This window comes from Pezoporus flaviventris, unplaced genomic scaffold, assembly GCF_033815535.1.
Source record: "Pezoporus flaviventris isolate CSIRO_AGI_PZ_B2104156 unplaced genomic scaffold, CSIRO_AGI_Pfla_v1 ptg000023l, whole genome shotgun sequence".
Lineage (NCBI taxonomy): Eukaryota > Metazoa > Chordata > Aves > Psittaciformes > Psittacidae > Pezoporus > Pezoporus flaviventris.
The window spans coordinates 8000574-8019488 of record NW_026892571.1 but is presented as its reverse complement, the minus strand read 5'-3'; the positions used below and the strand labels follow the sequence as shown (position 1 = coordinate 8019488).

Below are 18915 nucleotides of genomic sequence, written 5' to 3'. Positions count from 1 at the left end.
TTAACTGTGTTCAAGCAGGACAGACAGCATGTAGCTAGCAGTCTTCAGGGAGAGACAAATCAGATTAGTGTGATCTTACATACTGACTAATGCTATCAATTTCTGCTTGGAATCTGTAAGAAAGGTAAGAAACAATCATTGAAAAATTAAGTGTAACAGACTATAGCATTATCTTATTACGTGGTTTGCACTAATGGGACCAATCTGTACATGGTATGCTTTCTCTTGGGGAATCATTAGATGCCTGAATCATGTAATGTTATGTGAGAGAAGAGAAAAAGCTTAACAAAAACAGCTTTGTATAAGAAGGCAATTAGATGTAAATGGCATAATGCTGATAGGAATTATTGCTGATAAACTTAAAATACAACAGACTTCAGCAGTTGCTCCACAGTAGTACCGTTCTCTATCAGAAGCTAAGTTATATTTCACTTATACTTCTCTTACTATAATAAGCTTCTTCCTAACATTCTATACTAACAACATCATTCTAAATTACAACTTCAACTCGTACAGCGGGTTTGTTAGCAAAAGAAATATTACTTAAGTAGGAAAAAAAAAAGTATAGCAGAGATAGATGTCAGCACACGTCACAGAAATGACCAAATAGTAAATGTAGAATCAGAAATCTGTTTCCCAGTCTGGTGCTGTCTCACACAAGATGCTCACCCATACTGAGACACAACTCTTGCGAGTTTTGTTTGAGAGGTGCAGTATTTTGGCAACCTAGTAAGAAAATTTAGTGACTTGATATATAAAAAGACATGCGTCTTCTCTTAAAACTTACAACACCACTCATTACATGGAAACTTTCATCAGGTACGGTCTCCAGGGGCTGGTGCTATTGCGCACTCCTTTGAAGTGGACTACTTACCTGGGATATTTCCCGCTCCTTTTTGTTGTAACAATTGCACTTACATATTAGCATTTAGTCATTAATTTCATCTTCAAGATATGAATTTGGCCAAAGCAATACCACTCATACTAGTATGGCATGAGGTCACCAGGCTGGCTTTTAATCTATGAACCACACAGGAGCAAAGGCTCTGCTCAAAACATAACGACAGTGCTGAGTGATGGGCTGTGTTTAAATAGCCTGGAAATTAAAAAAATATTAAGGGGAAAATGCATGTAATGTTAGGGACACTAAACCTTGATTCCAGTGTTATAGAATTAACGTCTCTAACCTGGACAACCCATCATTTTGAAGATAACTCTGAGAGAATCTAGAGATACTTGCAACATATAAGAGGGTTTTCTTCCTGCAATACAAGAAGGTGACTGAAGAGGTATAGTCTTTCAGTTCATGATTATAACTAACATGAAATCCTTCTCATTTTGAATAAACTACCATGATTCAATCCTCTTAGGATTCAAATATATTTACACAAAGACAGGTTCTCATGGGCAAGCATCAGGACCCATGGTCAATTGTCCAGATACAGAGTTTCTGTTCAGATATGAAACACACATTCTATAGACACAGAAAATGAGGATATGAGGAATTTTCCAGTTTCACTAGCAGGATAAACAAGACAGAACATACAGTAAGTGATGATACTGCAAAAGCACAAAATTAGCATACTGAGAATTCTGGGGATATCATCAGTGCATTTTTTGGCTACAGAAAGGTTTAGCATCCCTAACTTCAGATTCCTAATCTTGAAACTCAGACTAGATAACTAGACTTCATCTGCAGAAACTGGAAAGAATGAATAACTTCCAGAAGAGTGTTAATCTCCTCTTAAGTGTGATGTCCTGATTTCTTGGAGATATAACAACTTTCCCTTGCAATGTAGGGAGATCCAATAGCTTATTTAGCTAGATGCCTGACTTTTAGATCACTATCCTTAGGTGAGCTAAACCCCAAGTCAGACAACAGATGGTACTCTGAGGCTGTTTTGTTATTTTTCTCAGCACCTAGAAAATGACACTCTCCTGAACTGAAGGCTGTAGTTGCTTTCAAAGCTGGTCTCATACTATAGAGAAAAAATTGACTCAAAATATTATGCAGCTACAGACAAACAAGTCATGAAGCAGTATGTTCAATTTGCCTGTGAAACCATACCATTTCTATATCTACTGTAAACTGTGGATACTAATGGTCTCAAGAAATGTAAAGCAAGATAGATATATGGGGTATGCTGCTGGCACATACCTGAAAAATATTAAAAGGACTAATAGCCTCAAACAGCTCTCTTCTCCAAAGTGCACAAAGAATATAACATAGAGATCCTAAATCCAACAGTAGATGCCTGTAGTTGAACTTTGTTACCTTAATTCATTGTACCATATAATTGCATTATGATAGTCTGTAATAAGGCAATCATATGGCATTTTTCCCACACACCTCTCTCCACCACACAAAGCAAGCCAACAGTGATGTATAAACATTGTTCTCCCAGTCACAGAAAATATTTCAAGAGCTAAAAGCAATTACGTAGATGGCTATCTTTTGCTGAAACCTTGTCCTTTTATATTACAGAATCTACAAAACTGCGCACTGATTTCTCTCCCACTATCATTAGTTAATTAAAAAAAAGACTATATGAAAGAAGTATAAAATAAGGTGCATACAGCTTCCAGGGTAACTAGAAAATTACTCGGAACAAATGCAATCTGAACACATATGCATTAAGAACTTCCATTCTTATTTAAAGGAACTATCCTTTTATAGCAGTTTATCAGAGAGAATTTCCTCAGTCCTTTTGCAGACTATTTAAACTAATTATGAAAAGCAAAACCTAACTTAAAACCAGGCTGGAATATGCCCATTTAGCTTTAAGAGTGGCCAGAACAACAAGCACTTGATCATTTGTGAAGAGCCCAGCCCTATCAGCTCCTCACCCTGACACCATCAAACTGATGACAACCTTCCTGCTCAGGCACTGGCACTTCCCAGGTGCTGGAGAGCACAGTGAAATAAAATAGATCTCAGGCCTCCCCAGAGAGCATGAGATGGCTGGGACATGCCATCCCTCTGAATGCTTCACACCTTGTCACCCAGAGGACCTGTGGGGAAAAGCCTCCTCAGCATCACCTGCAGACACAGCCTTGCTGTAGCAGCAAGCACAGCAAAAGTCCTCTGCCACAATGTTTAGCACAAATTTACCTTCTGAGGAAAAAAAAAACAATAAAGAGATCTCTGCTCTTCTGTCCCAGGGTTTGATTAGCAGTGCAAGTATAGCCCTTGACATAAACTACACTAACAAGTATCTTAACTGCATCATATAGGGAATTTTAACAAAATCAGACACACTTTTATGCAGCAGTGATACATCACAGTTGTCACATTACCAACCACGTTAATAGAAGAAACAGCTGAATTTTAAAACCTTCCACAACACAGGAAAATATATACACTTTGGACCAATATGAATATTAGAAACTCACTGAGACTCAAACATTTTTTGCCATGTAATAACATTCCTATAAAACCAAGCAGCAGAGTAATCAAACCCCTGGTTTAGAAACTGCAGCACATGGAAATAATTTAGGATTTTTCTTCAGCATTACAGACAGAGCATTTTAAATTCCAGTTCCACTGGAAAAGACCTTCACTTGATTACTCCTGTATGAAATTCTTTCCCTGAGAGCTGCCTCTGAACAAAGTTTTGTCTTCCCCTTCAGCAAATCAATTCCATGGTTTATATTGTATTTCTATCATGTCTCTTTGCTGGGCTACATGCACCAATGCCCAGAGCTGCAATCCACAGTAACAGAAGACAGCAGCCACACAGATTCCCATACAGCAGGCTGCCAGTCTCCAGCATGCTGCAACCTAGATGCATCATTTCTGTTTCCATAAATGTATACAGAAGAACAATCTCAGTTCCTGCACTGAGATTGTTTTTGAATTAAACTTGTCCTTTCCATTTTTCTGAAAAGACTTCAACTTTCATTATCCTAATAAATTAATAAGACATCTCTGTTGTTGTTACATAAACATCTCACAGACAGAGATATATCATTATATTTTAAGCTCCCATATGTCACTAAAATTCATGTTGAAACCACCTTACAATGCAATCTTTATGACAGATTTCTGTGGATTAACCAGTTTCCAGTTTTCTCTGACATTTTGTTAAAACTTTAATACTCTAAGCACCGTTGTTTGACATGCTTTCTGCCACTGCTTTTGCCAAGCAGTAGCATATGTTACAACACAGTAGATGCTGCTCTTTGATTTACATCTTTTAGCAAGAAAAATATTTTGCACTGATACTACACATTGTTTAAAAAGCACTAAGTTAAATAATACTTTATATGCATGTGACTTCACTTCCACATGTTTTGTAGCTTTTATCATGATAATTTCAATAGAACATGCTAATAATATGGAACTCATTGACTGTTTAAATATGCCATCCCCATCTTTCGTTATCATAACAAGGATCTGCTAAGGTTAATCACAGGAAAGACAACTCCTTATAACTAAGGTGCAGGACAGAGTACAACACATAGCAGAGAGGAATAAAACGGTGATGTCTGAAGACAGAAAATGAACAGCCTCTTCCCACTTTCTGTGCATGGACCATAAATCACACATCACACACGTGCACTGCCAGGGAATGTCCCCGGCATGTCCACATTGAAGAAGTTACATTAATTGTGCCTTCTTGCTGAAGGTTGAAATTGTTTTCTTGAAAAATCTTAGGCTAAGAAAGATGCCTCCCAGATTTGAGGCAACAGATAATGAGAAACCACATGGTATGAAAAGTCCAAAAGCAGATTTTAGTTTCATTCCTACATGTTCATCTAAAAAACTCCTGGAAATACTTCCTGCAATCTGGCACCTTTAAATGGTGCCACATGACAACATGACGGGCTCCCCTGCTGAGTCTATTTTGTGGAGAGAAGTGGAACCATAACATTACCGTTTCTTCTTCACATCTTTGGGACATTAGGACCAGCTATAACTAATACCAGGTTCCCAAACATATGATGACTGGCAAGCAGTAGTATCAGAAAACATTAAAAGGACATAAAAGGAAAAAAAAAAACCAAACCCTAATTTCCAGAGAAAAAAATACTGGAAGCAAAACAGGCTTAACAGAAATATATTCATTCCTAAAGAGCAATCCAGATTCTTGCCAACTTCATAAACACCCAAAAGCCAGGAACACTGACAAACTGAAATTGCTCAAAACCGAGCAATGCCATTGTTAGTTCCAGAGGACATTAAACAACAGCCTTCCAACAAGTCCATGGTTCCTGGATTATATCATCATGTCTTCATGGGGTTTTATTTCATTGCCATAAGCAATAGAAACAATGAATAAAACTCACACAGACCTGAAGCCAGATCATGTCTGCAGGCAGTAATTTCTCCCTCTGAAAAAGAACCCAACCAACCAAAACTACTAATATCCAATCTCTTGTAAGCTTTTTTCATAGGATAAAAATTACACTCACAAAATAATTGAGACATGATACCTCCTTCTCAGGGCTATTCTAGAGAAAGACAAGACAAATTTGGAAAGTTCTGCAGCCTATAAAGCTCTGCAGCCTATAAAGGTCTGCAGCTGCAAATACTGAAAGACGTCTTTTTTATGCATACATAAATACTACCCAATATCAAGATGAATACACTTATTTACTGATCCTTGCATGCATCTGAAGTGCTGTATGCCATCACATGCAGAAAGGATAGACAATGTTCTATTAGAAGGTAAATCAAAACAATCTTTACTTTCTTGAGATCTGAAAAGGAAGAAGAGAGCAATGCTACAGGTTATACTCAGAGATATTTATTCTGGCCATATACTCTTACAGTGGTAGAAGGGAAATGCAAACATAGTCCTTGAGTAAGACATGTTGACTTCTTGAACCATTTGTCAAGCCTAACCTTCAGTTTTCAATCAACTGTTTATACAATGACAACTGCATGCTGGTGTATCCGTCTGCCATTCATGAAGAAACTATCTGCAAGGTTAGGGGCAACAGTAGTTCCGCAATTCCATCAGGGGTTTTTGCTTTTCTTGAAAGCCCCACTGTGCTTGGGCTATAGCAGGTGAAAGAGACATGCTCTATCCCTGCATCTTACGATGGTTATCATTACCCTCATCATGTCCACCATCTTCACTTTGACCTTTCACTACTGCAATTCAAATTCATTACATCTTGTACTATCCAACATCATCGTGAACAGACTATCAGACTATCCTCTTCATCTTTACAGTACTTTTATATATATTATGTATTTTTTATATCTTTTTTTTATATATTTATATATTTTTCTATAGAAGACTTATCCCATCTCTCCCCTACATTCCTCTTTACCAGAACAATCCCCCCTCAATCTTTCTTCTAAGTCATGTTTCCCAGGTCTTGGGTTAATTTCATTAGTATCTCTTAGACATTCTCTAATCAACACAGATTTCCCTTGAGGTGCAGCCCTTGGAAGGACATAGCCTGCCCTCTGAGTATTTGCTACTATGGAATAGCACAGAAAAATTTCTTCAGTTATTTTGGAAACAGACCCTGTTGTCAGCCTTACCACTCTCACAACACACTGATAAGGAATCAGTGTCACACTGAAGTCCATGACACCTCTCCAGGGCTGGGGTTTGCTTTAATTTTGATTCCCACAGCCCTCCCCTGGGCTGCCATTTACCTTGTTATTTCCCAGTTCTGAGGTGTAAAATTCCAAATTTATTTTTCAAGCCACCCCTTTAACTAGATGAGAACCTTCAAAACCTAACTCTAACCTTTCAAGCTACTCAGATATTTAGGCAAGTTTAATGACTTTCAGATCATTAAATGAAAACACTTAAGACTGACTTGATTCAAAATTGTTTCCTTCCAGTAAACTCAATAACCATGTTCTTCATGATATTTTCTAAAGATGTTTTCCTCTAGTCTGTGTTTCCCACCCTTGTTTATAAGAATATCATTCAATACAATGTCAGGAACCTTATTAATGTCAAAATATAGGACATGCACTGCCTGCAGCAAACGACTGCTGTTCAGAAATGGTCCAGGCACCACCACATGGGATTCAAGCAGTGCTTGGTTCAAATATTTGTATGGAGTAGGGGGGAGAAGGATATATACAGCTGACCAACTTTGCAGACTAGAGACAAAAAAATAACTGAGCAAGTAATTTTGTGGCTCATTTAAAATTGTTAACATTTCCAACTCATACCGTGACTGCCTAGAGGTGATTTTTCTCTGGAGACTGTGCCTGTAATGGTGCCATGGGCTGGCAGCAGCCTTGAGGGCTCCTCAGCTGACAGCAGAGGGTGCAAGGTCTCACTGAGCTGCCAGCTTTGCAAACACTCTGGTGCATGTTTTATTAAAGAAGGTTTAGAATAAGGAGAGCAATCCCTTGTTGACAATTCCAACACAGGAACTCAGAAAACAAATAATCATAGGCTCAGCATGAAGCCATCAGTAGTGAGATAGATAATACTCCCCATAATGTGGCACAGACTGCATTAACTCTCAACATTTGCTTCAGTGCTACTGAGCAGGATTCGCCATTAAAGACAGTAAGGAAAAACCTAGAAATACCTTATTCTGAGTGAGGGTGCATTACTAATCCACTTAACAGATGCACAGAGGGAAGGACATGCACGCATTTATTCTGAGACAGGTAAATGGTAACAGAAAACACCAGGACAACCAAGAAATCCAAACAGTTTAGAATTGCTTTGATGTCCAAAAAGGCAAATTGCCAATTTTCTGTAGTCAGACATCATTCAGGAAAATGCCCAAGACAAGGTTTCAGGTTTAGACAAGAGTATGGACATACTTCAGAGGGCATTTAACATGTCTGGAGTTATGACAGAGGTCACAAGGAATTCAGTAGGAAGATAATTAGCAGATAGTGTGCATTTTCATTTAACAGGGAAGATGGAAGAATTAAGACTGACCATGTAAAAAGTATAAGAATGAAAATTGAATTTAAAAAGCAAACTAGGAGGAAAAAAAACCAATAAAACAACAAACAAAAAACCAAACCAACCAACCAACAAGCAGCTACAGTGGAGGCAAAACTGATGAAGGCCACTGTATCAGGGAAACTCCATAATCTGCAGTATGATCCTAAAAAGCATCATCTATGTGTAAAGAGCACCGCAATGAAGCATTTAGTATATGACAAGAACTGATGAAGTGAAATCTCTACTTGTTGCAAATTAAGACAGAGTGCTGACACAGGGCTCTCCTCTTGTTTACACAACCTGCTTCATGAGCTTTTTTCCCCTTAAATATTCCAAAGGGGAAACAAGAAAACTTCTATTTTTAATTCAAGTTGAATTAAATACAAATACCCACAACCCACACTTAAATAATTTGTTTTAATATATAAATTTCCACCTTATACATGATTCTAACAACCTGAAAATTCACATCAAGTATGCATAACATTTGAACTGGATGGGCTAGTTTTCAGGAAGATGCTATCTTTTCTTCATGTTCAGAAAAGGGAATACCGTGCAAGGCATCAACTCCAACAGCTACCTTTTCTTTCTTAAAATAGCCTCAAAGTTAAGGAACTTTTCCCCTTATTCTTTACTATCATCAGTTTTCAGAGAAGTCATACAGAGCATACAGATAGGTAAAAAATGGATGAGGAATGAACAATAACCCTGTCCTATAGATGAAATATTCAACCATTAACAAGAACTATGGAAGCACAACCGTGCTTTCATAAAACAGCAGATCTATCCTTGCAAAACAAGAATTTCTGAGATACGTGATCAAACACATCCCAAGGTCTTTTTGTACCAGCTTGAACAAATTAAAATGCAAAAAATATGTAACTGAGCTGCAGACACCCAGTAGATAACACCCAATAATTTCCTCATCAAAAATAAAGTTACAAATAAAGAGAACTAAAGTTATATTTAAATGTGTTTGAATTGTTACATTTATTCTCAAAACCAGACAAAAGAGTTTTACAAATTAGTAATTAGTTTTGTGTTTCTTTCCTTAATTTTAATACTCTTTGTCAATTGTAGCTATGTTGATCAATCCAGAAATGTCAGTCAAGAGGGATTTCATGCTGTGTACTTCAACATGCTGATGCCAAAGTTAGGCAACTACTCAAGAGAGTGAAAGGAGACAGGTTCCCCTTGAAGACAATGCAAAGCACCAAAGCTTCCCTGGTCCAAATGGTGATTCAGAGCAGACCAGTCTCACAACTTTGACATCTAACACAGCTATCAAGAAGAGCCTGAACAAGTTACTCTCCGAGCAGTAAAAGTCTCATTTAGCCACTCTATTATACTGAGTAAAACTCAGTACACTGACGATATCTTCCTATTCTCAGTCAATATCTGAAATGCAAATTATTATTAAAGGCTCCAGGTATCAGCACACAACAAGCATTATGAGAGACCAACAAGATTCAGTTCAGAAGAGGTACACACGCACTTTCAGGCCCCATGTTCCAGTTGCAACAACGATGCCTTTAGATGAGAACATCTCTTCCCAATCAAAAGTGTTTAAATGGGGACAGCTTTTAGTCCACATTTATTGGGTCAGAGAGGTAAGGTCTCTGCAACTATTTTTGTCATGAACTCCCCTGTCCATATTGCCCAAGAAACTCAACTGGCATCAGCCATTCCCATCACAAGCAAAATCAGAACTTCAACATTCACTATAGGATGCACTGTAGAAAATAACACAGAATTACTGTTAGATAAATACTTTTTGAAGACAGCTGCAATGCAGTGGACAGATAGTGAGATATCCAAGGGGCTGAAAATAGTCCAGGTTAAAGTACACAGAGCTCCACATCAGCTCATTTGCCCTTCTTTGAGCCTGTAAGAACAGATGCACGCTATCTGCTAATTATCTTCCTCTGTGCAACTGATTCTGATATTTTGCTCAGATATTTTTACTGCATACTTTGATATTTTTATCATGTTTGGAAAAACAATTTAGATAAGGAAAGATCTAACTAAAAGGCTTGCCTACTCATCATCCTCATAATTATTTAAGGCTTACATTTATCCTTCCTTTGGAAGCAGCTTGTAATCTATTCTGGATAACTTGCCAGGGAGGATAGTGCTTGAGCTGATAGCTGAGCTCACTCCTTCGAAGGTCAGACACTCACAGAATAGCAGTATTCATAAGCAAATTCAGGATTTTGGAGATATTATTTGTCATAACAGAATGATAGGACCTTAATAACAGCACTTAAAAGAAGGTATTATCTTCTTTTAACAGACTGAGCTCATTTTTGGCTGGTCAAGTGGCCTCATGTGTTAACTCATGAACATGTGGAACCAACAACGCTGTATTTTCAGTCCCATCTGGAGTCTCCCCTAGTGAGCTTTATTCTACCTTCTGGCCAAAACACTTGCCACAATCATCCAAATCCCTGAAGGCAAAAAGGATTTTAAAAAACAAACAAACTCAAACACAAAAACACACAAACCAAGCAGCTGCTCTAGGTTGCCTAAATTCCTGTATTTAAGGAAAACGTGCTGCTTTCAAACCCATGATATTTTCCCAGTGAAACCAAGTGATATCATAAAATTATATTGTTTCTATATAACCCGAGATCCTTCTCATCTCCAGAGCAGCCATGTTAAGATCACAGTATTAATTCAAGGTAATGCTTTTCTATTCCAAGAAGAAATAAAATTAAGGAAGTAGTCACAGGAGTCTAACTCAGTGGGAGATGCTGGTTTATGCTCAAGCAGGAAAGACAAGTGCACAAGTCATCAAATCTTACGTAAATGAAGGCTAAGATCACTTCATGCTGAAGTACTAAACCAGATACTAACTCTGTTGTATGTTCTCAACCAGGTTTGTGAAAAGTACTGCACTGGAGTTACTTAAGAGAAATATAGCTAACACCTGATGAGAACCTTGAGTACTGCTGTGCAATGAGAGTATCTATTTCCCTACTGTCATAAACATACTCTTAAATCAATGGACAATATTCAGATCAAATTATTGTTTTTACCATGCCAGAGGCCATGAAAAAATCATATCATAGAATGGTATATACCCATATTGTGCGCCCACCTCTCCTCTGTTTTTTCTCCAGAAAGAATCTCTCTAGACATTTAATACCAGGCTGACCTGGATTTCATTAAGCATACTGACCAAGAGATATTACAACTGATTTCTTTGGCTTCCAAGACAAAATGCCAAATGAGTTTTATGTTTCAAAGGCTGTGTCTAACAGATACCTCTCCCTTCTGGGTATTACACCTGCAGATCAGTATGTGACACAAACTTAGTTTTGCTGAATGCCAGCTGTAAAACCCCCTAAAATTAATGCTGCTGTTCCCATAACTGCTTCTGTGGGAAAGGTGCAAGTTGAATAACTATTCCTATTCTTCTGTGGTGACAAAACTACAATGTTTCAAGAATTTACATAGCTCATTTTTTCTCTAAAGGATAGGGCAATGATTTAAGAGATTAACAAAGAGCATCTACAGTTCTTTTCCTACAATAGCACAGACACTATTTTATTAAGTTGTTAAAATAGTATTTAGATGAAGCTAAAAATCTTTATGTCATTGTTGTTCATCCTGGCTCCAGCTTTGAACTTTGATTCAGTAGTCCAGAAGGCCAAAGCTCAAGTTTTAACAAGGCTAGAGATGCCTGAAAAAGCAAGTCATTTTAACATACACTTTAAAGTATGAGAACATGTTAAGTTGCCTGTTCATATGACCATTAAGACTACAAAAATCATACTTAAATGATACTTGCATCAATACATTTACGTATTTACAACTCGTTGTTTGGTAAAATTACGGTCATACCATTTGTAAGAAACATCATTACCCAATCGATCAAATATATTTTTTAAATTCCTTAATACCAAAAGCAAGTTGGCATCCAGACGCAGAACAAAACGTTCCCAAGTACAGTTTCAAGGCCAAATAAGAGCTAATACCTATGTAAACATGTGAAAATAGGAGTTTACTGTTCAGTTGCAACAAGATGTATCTTCAAGAAAAACAAACAAAAAATGACAAAGCCCGTACTCAGTACACAAATTGACAGGAACACGCACAGTACAAATGCTACTTACTTTTACATTGCTTTCAAGATCTGCCATCCAAAATACAATTATTTTTATAACACCTAATATTTTTATATATGATTTTATGAGTACTCTCATTTATAATTTTTTAATGTAAAAATAGAAAAATCATCTGCGAGGTATTACAATCTTGTAGTCATCCTTCAGCAGACTGTTTCCCACATTTTACTGTGCTCAGAATTTCTTTATACTCATAATGAAACACACAGATACAACAATCAAAAAACCCCAGGTTTATTTTGTGAAGAAAGCTAACATTTATAGCAAAGAAACTTGTAAGTTTCCACACCCATATAATCAATTCCACAGTATTTTCAGCAGCACATGAAGAATCATTGTAAAAGAAAGAGAGAAGTCATAACACATTATAACATAACACATTATAGGGTAAAATGCAAATTTTGGACACAGCGAGGTACAGGCTTGTCTGCCCTCATAGCAAAATGCAAACCCTACTTCACTGATCCCATCTTCCCATAAATTAATAAAAATAGAGATAAGCAAAAGTTAGTTCTTCTTGGACAATAAGAGAACAATCTTTAATAGGAAATTAGGCTGGTTTCACAGGTAAATAAATCATGCATTGATCTAATAAGATTGTGGCTCTTTCTGGACTTGCAGAAAGTTGTTCTTGAAACCTGAAAGGGAAATGATACTCTGGTTAGTACATGTATACAGCACCACCGACACAAAGTATGCTATAAGCATAAGCTATAAGCTACATAAGCAACTTACAGTATAAAGCATTGCACATGCAGCTCTTTGATGCTCATCTCCTCCCCTCCACATTCACGTGAGCTGTATGTGAAGAATGAGAAGTTCCTTGGCATGGATACCATCTCTAGGAAAGTAATTCTAACAGAATAGGAGTCAGCACTGTGAATGTTTGTATTATTCATTTTGGTTCTGCAAAGAAAAGAATATAAAGAGGAAACACAGGTAAAAAGAAAACACTGTTGTGTTCTTTGCCCTTTTCTATAATTTCCCCAAAATAGGTAACAGGTTACAAAGCAAGAAAATCAAAATTCACAAGCAAAAGCAAAACTTACCACAATTTCAGTGTCACTCAGGTTCTCCGTGTAACATTTTGGAACAGATCAGTCTTCCAGACGTAAGCTGTTGAAGAGACTGTTCCAGGCTGTGGCCACTTCCTTGAAGAGCCCCTGATGTGCACAGATGAGCTCTCACACAGTAAAATGGAGATGTGTTCTCTGCTTTTATGAACCTAGCTCTTGTAGCAGCCCACAACAGATCTTTGCCTTGAAAAAAGCTGTGTCTGCTACTGAACACATACTCACATCTAATATATATTAATTGTCAGTTAACAGTTTCAGAATATAAGGTAAAATCAGTGATTTTACCAGGAAACCATTGCATGAGGTTATGCAAAAAAACATCAGATACTTCAGATAATCATCTTTCACACGTCAGCACAGCACTTGGATTCAGCACAGCACTTGATTCCATTCATGATAATTGCAGATTACTACTGTTACAAGTTGTTATTTACGCTATCACGTAGTCTTCTCTAGAGCACAGTACCTGTACACATAATGTCAAAGTGGAAAGGTGTGTTCTCAGACATATGGCTGAATGCTGACTTCCATCAATTCCTTTGTTTTTCTGTTATGTTACCCTCTTATTAAATAAGATCGTTGCCTGGGCTGAGGTAACATTTCAAATCCTGGCTCGAGTAACGCATCAATCAGAAGATGAAACAAACTCGTGTGATAGCAAATCAAGTAGTAGTTTGCTCTGTAGCTGAAGAGTAGATATATGACATGCTGCAAGATCTAAAGCTGTAATCTCAATGAATGCATTTTCAGCGTATTCCTGTATGGCTGATTATTCATACCTGTGCTCCATACACAACAGTATAATAACAGTACAAACAGCATAATGTCCAAGGATAATGTATACATTTTGCAGTTACAAAGAGCTGCCTTTTGGAGGTATATAACAAGAAACTTGTTACTCAGCCAAACACAATAATGAAAACTCTTTGGTCATTTTCCATATTTAATATTTCAACTTTGTTCCTCACAGAAAGCCTAATGGATATTCTCAGTTCATCATGAATTGAACATATCCAAAAGAAAAAAGGCTTAAAAACCAGAAGTGGGCTTAGTGAAACATATGAATGCTGAGACATTTCACTCTTCCATGAAAAATAAAGTAGTAATCACACATTACCATTTCTATCTTCAAGTAAGATACAACTGACACATAAGGGTTTTTTGAGATAGATTGGAGAAAGCGCATTATTTACAAATAGCACTTTGTGATTCAGGCTATTTCACCAAATCTTGAATAAACCTTTTTTTAGCACTAAACTCTGCAATCCAAGCAAGCTATGCATAACAGGGAAGCAAAACACTGTATGTCAATAATGGTTTTGATGGTTAAAAAAAGAGGAGGAGGGAGGGAAAGGATTATTCTCACATCCCACGCAAGGTCAGGTACGTTAGCTGCTATGAACTCAATGCAAACGAACTTCATAATAGCCCATAAAAGCTGTATCAGAACCTACAGCTGTCACAATGATAAAAAGAAGCATGACAAATTAGTGTATCGCTAGGCCAAACTCAAGAAGCATTGCCATCCTAACCGAGTGATCAGAAAATTGCTGGTATTGCCACTTCAAATCATTGACTACTTATTACCAGGAGCAGCAGCCTCTGATGTAACGTGACCTCTGGTTGGCAGGAATACAATGCATGCCAGCACGGAGCATGTTTTTCCTGCCCCTTTAGGAGATGTGTACATTTTTAACCAATATTCTACAGCTAATAATGATCAGGTCCAACACTTACAAGCACCAGGCAACAACTGAAAAATCACAGGTGAGCAAGCTACAGCTCAACTAAAAGCGATTTCTTTGTGCCTAAACCAAAACAGGAGAACTTGGCAGAACAATGATTAGTGCAGAAGAGTCAATATACACCTAAGACTCCACCTGAATTGCCTACTGACTGAATCAAAGCTTTAAACCATTTTAAGCACAGCAAAATTATAATAAAAATAATAAAAATAAAAATAGATGTGCTCCAAGGAAAATAATAAATTATAATCTCAGATCACACACTACATAGACATAGATATGTAACGGTATCAACGTCTTTTCCAAGAGCATTTATAAATATTCCTTCTCTGGAGGAAATCACCAGTTACAACATACTAGAAAACAATACTAGACCTACATAAAAACATTTACCTGAAGTATGATAAGTTATAACAGAGGTCCTGCTATTCAGTTTAGTAAAAAGAAAAAAAAAAAAGTGAATATTTAACTTATAAAATTCATGCCTTTGGGAAACAGGACTAAGTGCCAAACCGTCAGCTTTCCACACTTCCATGCAGTTTATTGCATGTAAGATTATGAGAGTATCTCTTAGAAATATATAATTTTCTTTTGGAGGGCATCTTTCTACAGCATCAGTGATGCCTTCATGGACATTTAGCTTTCCCCAAACCCTTAGCAAATTAATCTAGTGCTTTCTTATGATCCCAATAATCCCCTGATGAAAAGCAGGGTTATGGGTAATAATGACAAATGTACTCTAGTGAAGACTGGTTATAAAAGGCAAAATGCTTTAGAAGTTTAAAAACTACCTGCATTTTACCTGTGTACCTTTATGATTTTATATATTCTCCATATTCATTTCTAGAATGACAAAAATGAGCTTCAAGGTATGAATTTCTCTGTGAAAAATCTACATTGCCCATATCATCTGGTGCTGATAAGCAGAGATTGGATATTACTTTCTTGGATTCCCTTTTAAATTTAACTCCAGGTTGCTTCAAAGCATGAAAAAGCTGTTGCAGAACTTCTGTATAATTCTTTGTTCATTTGTAAACTGTACATCACCTTGTTTGTGTTATGAGAACTTCCAAGGTGTAAGCTGCTGCAAAGATGCACTGAGACATACACAAAGTAGGAAATATAGAATCATAGAATTAGAATCATAGTTAGGGTTGGCAAGGACCTTAAGATCATCCAGTTCCAACCCCCCTGCCATAGGCAGGGACACCTCACACTAAACCACGTCACCCAAGGCTCTGTCCAACCTGGCCTTGAACACTGCCAGGGAGGGAGCATTCACAACTTCCCTGGGCAACCCATTCCAGGGCCTCACCACCCTTACAGTAAAGAACTTCTTCCTTATATCCAACCTAAACTTCCCCTGTTTAAGTTTTAACCCATTACCCCTTGCCCTGTTGCTACAGTCGCTAATGAAGAGTCCCTCCCCAGCATTCCTATAGGCCCCCTTCAGATATTGGAAGGCTGCTATGAGGTCTCCACGCAGCCTTCTCTTCTCCAGGCTGAACAGCCCCAACTTTCTCAGCCTGTCTTCATACAGGAGGTGCTCCACTCCCCTGATCATCCTTGTGGCCTCCTCTGGATTTGCTCCAACAGTTCCATGCCCTTTTTGTTGAGGACACCAGAACTGCACACAATGCTCCAGGTGAGGCCTCACAAGAGCAGAGTAGAGGGGCAGGATCACCTCCTTTGACCTGCTGGTCACGCTCCTTTTGATGCAGCCCAGGATACGGTTGCTTTCTGGGCTGCAAGCGCACACTGAAGCCGGCTCATGTTCATTTTCTCATCAACCAGCACCCCCAAGTCCTTCTCCACAGGGCTGCTCTGAATCTCTTCTCTGCCCAACCTGTAGCTGTGCCTGGGATTGCTCCGACCCAGGTGTAGGACCTTGCACTTGTCATGGTTAAACTTCATGAGGCTGGCATCAGCCCACCTCACAAGCGTGTTGAGGTCCCTCTGGATGGCATTCCTTCCCTCCAGGGTATCAACCAAACCACACAGCTTGGTGTCATCGGCAAACTTGCTGAGGGCGCACTCAATCCCTCTGTCCACGTCACCAACAAAGATGTTGAACAAGACCGGTCCCGACACCGATCCCTGAGGGACACCACTCGTTACTGGTCTCCAGCCGGACACTGAGCCATTGACCACAACTCTTTGTGTGCGGCCATCCAGCCAGTTCTTTATCCACCGAGTGGTCCATCCATCAAATTGATGTCTCTCCAATTTAGAGACAAGGATGTCGTGTGGGACAGTGTCGAATGCTTTGCACAAGTCCAGGTAGATGACATCAACTGCTCTACCCCTGTCCATCAGTTCTGTAGCCCCATCATAGAAGGCCACCAAATTGGTCAGGCAGGATTTCCCCTTAGTGAAGCCCTGCTGGCTGTCACCAAGCACCTTGTTGTTTTTCATGTGCCTTAGCATGCCTTCCAGGAGAATCTGCTCCAAGATTTTGCCAGGCACAGAGGTGAGACTGACTGGTCTGTCATTCCCCGGGTCATCCATTTTCCCCTTCTTGAAAATGGGGGTTATATTTCCCTTTTTCCAGTCATCGGGAACTTCACCTGACTGCCATGATTTTTCAAATATGATGACCAGTGGCTTAGCAACTTCATTTGCCAGCTCCTTCAGGACCCACAGATGGATTTCATCAGGTCCCATGGACTTGTGCACATTCATTTTTGAGATGGTCTCGAACCAGATCCTCTCCTATACTGGGCCCAAGGTCTTCATTCTCACAGTCCCTGTGTCTGCCTTCCAAGACTTTGGTGGTGTGGTCAGAGCCAGCAAAGACCAAGGCAAAAAAGTCATTCAGAACCTCAGCCTTCTCTAAATCCAGGATAGCCAGCTCTCCCGATAGCTTACGGAAGGGGCCTACGTTGTCCCTAGTCTGTCTTTTATTTGCTACGTACCTACAGAATCCCTTCCCGTTATCTTTCATATCCCTAGCCAAGTTTAATTCTAACTGGGCCTTAGCTTTCCTTGCCTATCTGTAGGGCAACATACCTTGCATGTTACTTGAAAGCCTGACACACGCCCCCTGTTGGGGTTATGCGTGTGTAGGAAAACCTTATAAACGCTATTTCGCTTGTACACAACCCACCCTGATGGTTAGTCTAAATTTTCCTCCCCTCTTCAGACTAGCCAGAAGTATCATTTACTGTTGGGGTTTTTTTTAGCTTTTACTGAATCATCCTATCTACACACTTAAGAGAAGTCAAGGATTTCCTGTTCGTTGCCAGTGTGCATTCTGTCACTGAAATTATACCTCTTCTTGACATACTTGAGATGAAATTACTAAGGACAAATAAAGAACGAAGTACCTGTCCCCAGAGCCACTAATAATCTGTGTGGGTACTAAGGTAGAGTCCATCACTGTTTGCTAAACAATCTATGTCTCTTCACCCCACAATGTGCTGTACAGGTTGAATTGACATAGAATCCACATTAAGACATCTGAACATATAGATGATGAACAAGGATGAAAAAGGGGGTACTTTGGTAAGGTCAGCTTCTGCTGCTAGAGGAATATCCTCTCTGCACAAGGGCGGCTATGCAAAAGAGCCTTAGCTGAAGGGACAAGGGGAACAGGACACATACTAAACTTGACAAAGGGAAACAAAAAAAATGCTAAAAAAAACAATGAACCACTGTTAACCAGTGGCTCACAAGTCATGTATTTAGCTTTCCACTTACTGTGCAGTTGTTGGAAGTGACATGTTCCCATAGTATCCTCTACTGAACACGCACTCCCAGGGGACTGGCAGAGTCTCTTTCCTGGCATCAAGCACATTTGCCTCTAACCCAGAAAAGGTTTGCCTTGTTGGCTCCTGGAGTTCTACCATTTGTCCCGTGTGACCTGATTATAGCTTTGATCAATGGCCAGAGCAGCCATCTGCGAAGTACTCAAGGCTTTAGCAAAAGGCATCTTTGATTTCTTTTCACTGCCTTAAATGTGCTTGTAAAGTCACCTTGAGCACACAAAGATGACTTCTGCTTCTCTTGTTGATGAGCTCTCAGATGATCTGATTCGAAAACATTCGATACTGGGCTGCACTGCTACTGGGAGGAATGA

The 18915-nt window shown here is 38.8% G+C and overlaps 1 protein-coding gene and 1 long non-coding RNA gene across 4 annotated transcripts in view; both read right to left on the bottom strand.

Annotated features, from left to right (window-relative positions):
* GABRB2 (gamma-aminobutyric acid type A receptor subunit beta2) overlaps positions 1-18915 on the bottom strand; it is a 154065-nt gene that overhangs the window by 42213 nt on the left and 92937 nt on the right. The gene's annotated exons all lie outside the window — the stretch shown is intronic.
* LOC133270943 (uncharacterized) lies at positions 12393-15956 on the bottom strand. The gene is made up of 3 exons (XR_009743965.1): positions 13066-15956; positions 12752-12857; positions 12393-12654 (listed from the first exon to the last, which is right to left on the bottom strand). It is a non-coding gene; the product is annotated as an uncharacterized LOC133270943 (long non-coding RNA).